General features: G+C 45.2%; 1 protein-coding gene across 2 annotated transcripts in view; it reads left to right on the forward strand.

The window, feature by feature from the left end:
- Window positions 1-7,303, forward strand: part of TIMM10 (translocase of inner mitochondrial membrane 10) — a 101,033-nt gene that overhangs the window by 48,967 nt on the left and 44,763 nt on the right. The gene's annotated exons all lie outside the window — the stretch shown is intronic.

Below are 7,303 nucleotides of genomic sequence, written 5' to 3' on the forward strand. Positions count from 1 at the left end.
ACAGGTTTTTTTCAATGAAAATAACATAAAATTAATCAAAAATACACTCTATACATTGTTTTTTTTTTTTTTTTTTTAAACTCGTTTTATTGAAGAAACGTAGTACAAATGCAATCATTCCATACACTTAATACAGTATACATTGCAGACATGGATGATAATCTTTAACATTCCAACTTTACATATAAGGAGGTGTGATTACAGGCAATCAGACATTTAACATGAGTCTAGAATCCATCAGAATTACAAAAGCAACTATATTGGAAAACAGTAGCCAAGACAAATTAGGACACTTTGCATAAATGATTTAGATCCACCACCCCAGATGTTCAGACATGTGTCAATGACCTACGCAGGTCGCTATACCTGTGCGGAGTATACTGTGTCCCTGCAGAATCACACCAAGCTTCCCATATCCCATGAAATTTATCAATGCAACCCCTCTGTCTATACATTACTCTCTCATACGGGATAACCGCGTTCACCAGTGCTTTCCACCCTGCCACTGTGGGAGGACGGGGGTCCATCCACCTTAAAGCAATAGCTTTTCGTGCCATAAACAGAATTTCCCGGAGGAATATTTTCAGATAATGTGGCCACTGTTCATCCTGGAGGATACCAAATATACACACTTGTGGGCTTACTGGGACCGGGATATGCAGGATTTCCGCAGCAACTCCTACCACCTCCTTCCAAAAAGAGGAGATGACCGGACACTAGCATATCATATGCCAAAAGTCTGACCTAGGGTGCCGGCATCTGTGACATTCTGTGCTCGGATATCTACCCATTTTATGCATTCTAACAGGTGTCAAGTAGCTTTGGTAGACTATGAACAGCTGTATCATCCTATTGTTGGCAGCTGGCGACACGTATAATGGAGAGGTTAGGATCTCATCCCAGTCCTCTTCTGCAAGGTCAGGTATCCTCGCAGTCCATCTATCCTTGACCATCAGGGGTGTACTAGCTACCTTGGCTGTAATGAGAGATGTATATATAGCTGATATCAGACCTCTGGGGCCTTGGGACCTAAAAACTCCTATCAGAGGAAGCCGAGTGAATGTCGTGTCAGTGGGGGGGGGGGGAATTGGGAATTGAGAGCATGACGCAGTTGTAAATATCTGTAAAAAGCAGTCCTGGGTATTGCAAACTCCGACTGCACCTGTGAAAATGATTTGAGGATGTTATCCGTATACATGTCCCCTATAGTACATATCCTATTTTGAATCCAAAATTGTGGAGCCAGTTCCTCTGATATCTGAGGGAGAAGGGGGTTAGACCATAATGGCATGTCAATTTGTACTCCCGAGTGACTGTATATGCTCTTCGCAGCCCTCCATACCTGAGATGCCACCCTATGGATTGGCAACACATTTTTAATTTCGTTCAGGGACCCTTCCAATACCGGCCACAGAGTGGACATATGCATATGGAACGCCAGGTGATGTTCCCTATCTGGCAAGGCCATATTGGCGACCCATACTTTGAGGTATCTTAGTTGCCCCGCCAGATAATAAAGGTAAAGATCTGGCAGGGCCGCCCCCCCTGATGTTTTGGGGCGCTGCAGAGTAGCAAGACTGAGCTTCGATCTATTGGAGCCCCATATAAACCCTGGAAATAGGGCATGTATCTGTTTGAAAAACTTTTTGAACACTGGTGTCGCTGCATGTTCGAGGATATAGAGACATTTAGGAAGAATTACCATTTTTATTAGATTTATTCTACCCGTTACTGCTAGGGGAAGAGTGCTCCAAATCCGAAATTTAGCCTTTATATATTCTAACAATGGCAAGACATTACTGGCATGATCATTCCTATGTTCTTGATTTATAACAATTCCTAAGTATTTAAATGAGGAGACCACCCTTAATCCGTGCAACACTTCCGGCCCTCCCGCCCCCTGTAATGGCATAAAAAAGGACTTGGTCCAATTGACGTAGAGGCCAGAAAACCCCCCAAAGATTTCCAAAGTGGTGATTGCCAAGGGCAGTGTCACCATCGGTTGGGACATAAAAAGAACCATGTCATCTGCATATAGGCCAATCCTATCTTCCCTACCCCCCAAACTAATCCCCTTATATCCATTATGTTGGCGTATGTGTAAGGCTAAGGGTTCTATAGCAAGTGCGAACAGCAATGGGGAGAGGGGGCAACCCTGCCGAGTACCCCTCTGTAACCGGAAATATGGGGACAGTATGCCATTCACCAGGATTTGTGCCCTCGGTGCTTTATATAGAATCGAAATCCATCTAAGGAACTGTGGTCCAAACCCAAACCTCTCCAAAGTTTCCAACAAATATACCCATTCGATGGAGTCAAAAGCTTTCGCGGCGTCTAAAGACGCCATCGCCCAGTCAGCCTTCATCTCTTTCCCTATCTGAGCTATAATCTGTACCCTCCGGATGTTATCGGAGGTAGATTTCCCAGGCATAAAGCCTGTCTGGTCCTCATGGATTACTTGGGAAATAACTTTGTTCAGCCTATTTGCCAATATTTTAGTAAGCAATTTTTTAATCATTGTTTAGTAATGATATCGGGCGGTAGGAGCCACATTCCACGGGGTCTTTATCTGGTTTCAGCAGAACAATAATAGTGGCGTCATACATACTTTCGGGTAACTGCCCTCTCTCAAGTGCATACGAAAACATAGCTGCTAGTGAGGGAATGAGATGCTCTGAATATTCATGGTATACCTCAATAGGGATCCCATCAGGACCCGGTGCCTTTCCCTTAGCCATATCTTTCAAAGCTTCCCTTATTTCATCCTCAGTCACAACCCCTTCCATGGTCTCTCTACCTTCCGCACTCAGCTTAGGGAACTGAATACCATCCATATACGACTGGAGCTCGGACTTATCATACCTAGATTGTGAGGCATATAGCCCCCTGTAAAATTGAACAAATGCCTCGGCTATGCCTTGGGAGTCAGTCAAGCATTCCCCAGAACTACTTTGAATTTTAAGAATAGTCGGGCTTTTAGAGTTTTGATGGATTAAATGGGCCAACATTTTACTAGACTGGTTACCCAGTTCAAAATATGTTTGTTTCGCAAAAAATTTCTTCCTATGTGCCTTTTCCTGCAGCAGTAGCAGGTACTTCCTCCCCATTTGCAACCATTGGTCTCTATTTGTGTCAGTGGGGTCAGTCGTATATGTACCCTCTAGTTCAGCGCATTGTTTTTCCAACTCCACTTCTGTTCTGGAGGAGTCTTTTTTAATGTATGAAATAGTGGACCGGAGACACCCTCTAAGATATGCTTTCAGTGTATCCCAGGCAATGCTGGAATTTTCAAAAGTGCTATGTTCCCTGTTAAACACCTCCAGTTGATCAGGGATCCTATCCTGTGGGCCTATCAGGGTTAGCCAAAAGGGGTGTATTTTCCAACTTCTGGGCAGTGGAGGGCCTGGGATGCTGAAGCTGGCCACCATTGGAGAGTGATCAGATACTGCCCTGGGTTTATACGAGATTGATTCCACCAACGGTACAATTAAAGTGTTTCCCACCATATAATCTATACGGGACAGGGAGTTTCTGCCTAGGGAGTGACATGAATACACTGTAGACATCGGGTACTTATATCTATAGAGATCCTTCCAGCCCATCTCTTCAAACAGTAAACCCAAAACTGATACCGCGGAGGGTGTCCGGACCTGCCCGGTAATAGCATTAAACCTATCCATGTTGCTGTCCACCACCATGTTGAAGTATCCCATGCCAAGCACTCTTGCGGTCGGATATGTGGCTGCAAAGGTGGCCGCCAAATGTAGAACCTGTAATGAAGCTGGCGGGGGGATGTATACACCCAACAAGACATGAGGTACATTTTCTATAAGCGCATACACAAAGACATATCTACCCTCACTATCCACCTTAGTGTGAATTGCTTCCCATCTCACCGATTTGTGCACTAGTATGGACACGCCCCTTGAGTATGTTGTGTGATATGAGTGGCTAGACCACTGCACCCATGGCCGGAGAACCGTTTTCATTTTAGCTGGCGTCAGGTGTGTCTCCTGAAGGCACAGTATATGAGGGTTAATCTTGCGTATATAACTATATAATATCACTCTCTTCTGTGGATTGCCCATGCCCCTCACATTCCACGACATTACCGTTAAAGAAGACATTTCTGAACTTTATCTTCCACATACAGGAGATATCCATATTGCCTGATATACATCAACATTCCATCCCATCTCAAATAATTACTATATCTATGCATTCCATCCCTTATGCGGTTACATTTGTACATGAATGGTGCTATAACTATCCGCACCCAAGGCACATTCCAGCTTAAAACCCAGAACAACAGGTTATTAATAACACAACCATACCGGAAATGCATTGAGATGCATATTACATTACCGGTGCGTGCCGTATAACGTGGCATTTTGAATATACGGGGGTAATACCCGCGCCAAACATCAACTATGAATGCTTCCATCAGGACTTAAACGACCAGCAACTTCTTCGGGCATGACGTCCAATACTTCAGGATAACTTAAGTCAGTACTGGTCTTGCATAAGGACCAGCCATTCTCTGCCAGGCCCGGTCTGTATCCTCTTCAAGCTGGGGCCTTATATGTTAACAGGAATGTCCAGCGGCAACAAATATTTCACCACGAGGCACCAACCTTGATATCAGGCATAGCTAGTTCCTTCGTGGCGGACGCTTGCCTCTCACCCAATCATCAGCATCCTGCGGAGAATTGAAAAAGATGGTTCTCTCTCCGTCCACAATACGCAGCCTAGCCGGATAAGACATGGAGTAAGGGACTCCCAGCTCCCGTAGACGTCGTTTAACATCCATGAATGTCGCCCGTTTTTTTTGCAATTCTGCCGAGAAGTCGGGGAAGATGGAGACTTTCGCCCCGTTATATGTAATTTCCGGCAACCTGCGAGTCAGACGCAAAATCAAGTCCCGATCATTGCAGTTTAGCATACGTGCCAGAAGCGGTCTGGGGGGAGCCCCAGGTGGTGGCGGCCTCCCCGGCACTCTGTGGGCTCTCTCAACCGCCAAGGCTTGCGAAAATGGCGCATCAGAAAGCAGGTCTTTAATCCACTGCAGGACGAAATCACCAGGAATCTGACCTTCAGCTCTCTCTGGCAGGCCAATTATGCGTATGTTGTTACGCCTAAGTCGATTTTCCATGTCATCTGTCTTCTGTTTCCATAATTCAGCCGCCGATTCTAAGTCAGCAATGGCCTCCGGTAAGGACGCCGTTCTGTCCTCCACCCCGGATACTCTATCCTCCACGTGGGTCAGACGCTCCATCATGGTCTGCATGTCCTGTCTCATAAGGCCTATGTCAATCTTCACTTCCTCCAGCTTACCGGTAAGTGAAGCTTTACATGCTGCTATAGCTGCGAGGAGTTGAGTAGTCATTTCCGACAGCGTGGGCTCCGGGGTTGCCTCCGTATCTGATTCCTTGCTGCATGAGGCCTCTCCTCCCTTAGATCTCTGAGGCAGAGGTGTGCGTCCGCCATCTTGCCCCTCACCCCTTGCAAAGTTTTGCAGCTTCTCCGCGGCCGTCTGACCTCTAGTGGGGCCCATGCTGGCTCCGGTGTTTGCCCCCGGTCGTCTCGAGCGTCTGGACGGTATATTTGTAAGTTATGGAAGCCTCAGGATCTTTGCAGGATAACGATGGCGCGGGTTCACTGCAGAGCTCCTAGAACATGCGACCGCTCTTGCTGCGCGCTAAGCCACGCCCCCACACTCTATACATTGTTAATGTGCTAAATGACTATTCTAGCTGCAAACGTCTGGTTTTTAATGCAATATCTACATAGGTGTATAGAGGCTCATTTCCAGCAACCATCACTCCAGTGTTCTAATGGTACATTGTGTTTGCTAACTGTGTTAGAAGGCTAATGGATGATTAGAAAACACTTGAAACCCCTTGTGCAATTATGTTAGCCCCGCTGTAAACAGTTTTGCTGTTTAGAGGAGCTATAAATCTGACCTTCCTTTGAGCTAGTTGAGAATCTGGAGCATTACATTTGTGGGTTCGATTAAACTCTCAAAATGGCTAGAAAAAGAGAGCTTTCATATGAAACTCGACAGTCTTTTCTTGTTCTTAGAAATGAAGGCTATTCCATGCGAGAAATTGCCAAGAAACGGAAGATTTCCTACAACGGTGTGTACTACTCCCTTCAGAGGACAGCACAAACAGGCTCTAACCAGAGTAGAAAGAGAAGTGGGAGGCCCCGCTGCACAACTGAGCAACAAGACAAGTACATTAGAGCCTCTAGTTTGAGAAATAGACGCCTCACAGGTCCTCAACTGGCAGCTTCATTAAATAGTACCCACAAACCGCCAGTGTCAACGTCTACAGTGAAGAGGCGACTCCGGGATGCTGGCCTTCAGGGCAGAGTGGCAAAGAAAGAGCCATATCTGAGACTGGCTAATAAAAGGAAAAGATTAATATGGGCAAAGCACACAGACATTGGACAGAGGAAGATTGGAAAAAAGTGTTATGGACAGACGAATCGAAGTTTGAGGTGTTTGGATCACACAGAAGAACATTTGTGAGACGCAGAACAACTGAAAAGATGCTGGAAGAGTGCCTGACGCCATCTGTCAAGCATGGTGGAGGTAATGTGATGGTCTGGCGTTGCTTTGGTGCTGGTAAAGTGGGAAATTTGTACAAGGTAAAAGGGATTTTGAATAAGGAAGGCTATCACTCCATTTTGCAATGCCATGCCATACCCTGCGGACAGCGCTTGATTGGAGCCAATTTCATACTACAATAGGACAATGACCCAAAGCACACCTCCAAATTATGCAAGAACTATTTAGGGAAGAAGCAGACAGCTGGTATTCTATCTGTAATGGAGTGGCCAGCGCAGTCACCAGATCTCAACCCCATAGAGCTGTTGTGGGAGCAGCTTGACCGTATGGTACGCAAGAAGTCCCCATCAAGCCAATCCAACTTGTGGGAGGGCCTTCTGCAAGCATGGGGTGAAATTTCTCCCGATTACCTCAGCAAATTAACAGCTAGAATGCCAAAGGTCTGCAATGCTGTAATTGCTGCAAATGGAGCATTCCAAGACCAAAGCAAAGTTTGAAGGAGAAAATTATTATTTCAAATAAAAATCATTATTTCTAACCTTGTCAATGTCTTGACTATATTTTCTATTTTCTAGTCATTTTGTAACTCTTTTGATAAATATAAATGTGAGTTTTCATGGAAAACACAAAATTGTCTGGGTGACCCCAAACTTTTGAACGGTAGTGTGTATATATATATATATATATATATATATATATATAAAATCTTGGCCACTTTCAGATCATGCCTGA

The sequence above is a fragment of the Rhinoderma darwinii genome, chromosome 11, assembly GCF_050947455.1.
Source record: "Rhinoderma darwinii isolate aRhiDar2 chromosome 11, aRhiDar2.hap1, whole genome shotgun sequence".
In the NCBI taxonomy this organism is placed as follows: domain Eukaryota; kingdom Metazoa; phylum Chordata; class Amphibia; order Anura; family Rhinodermatidae; genus Rhinoderma; species Rhinoderma darwinii.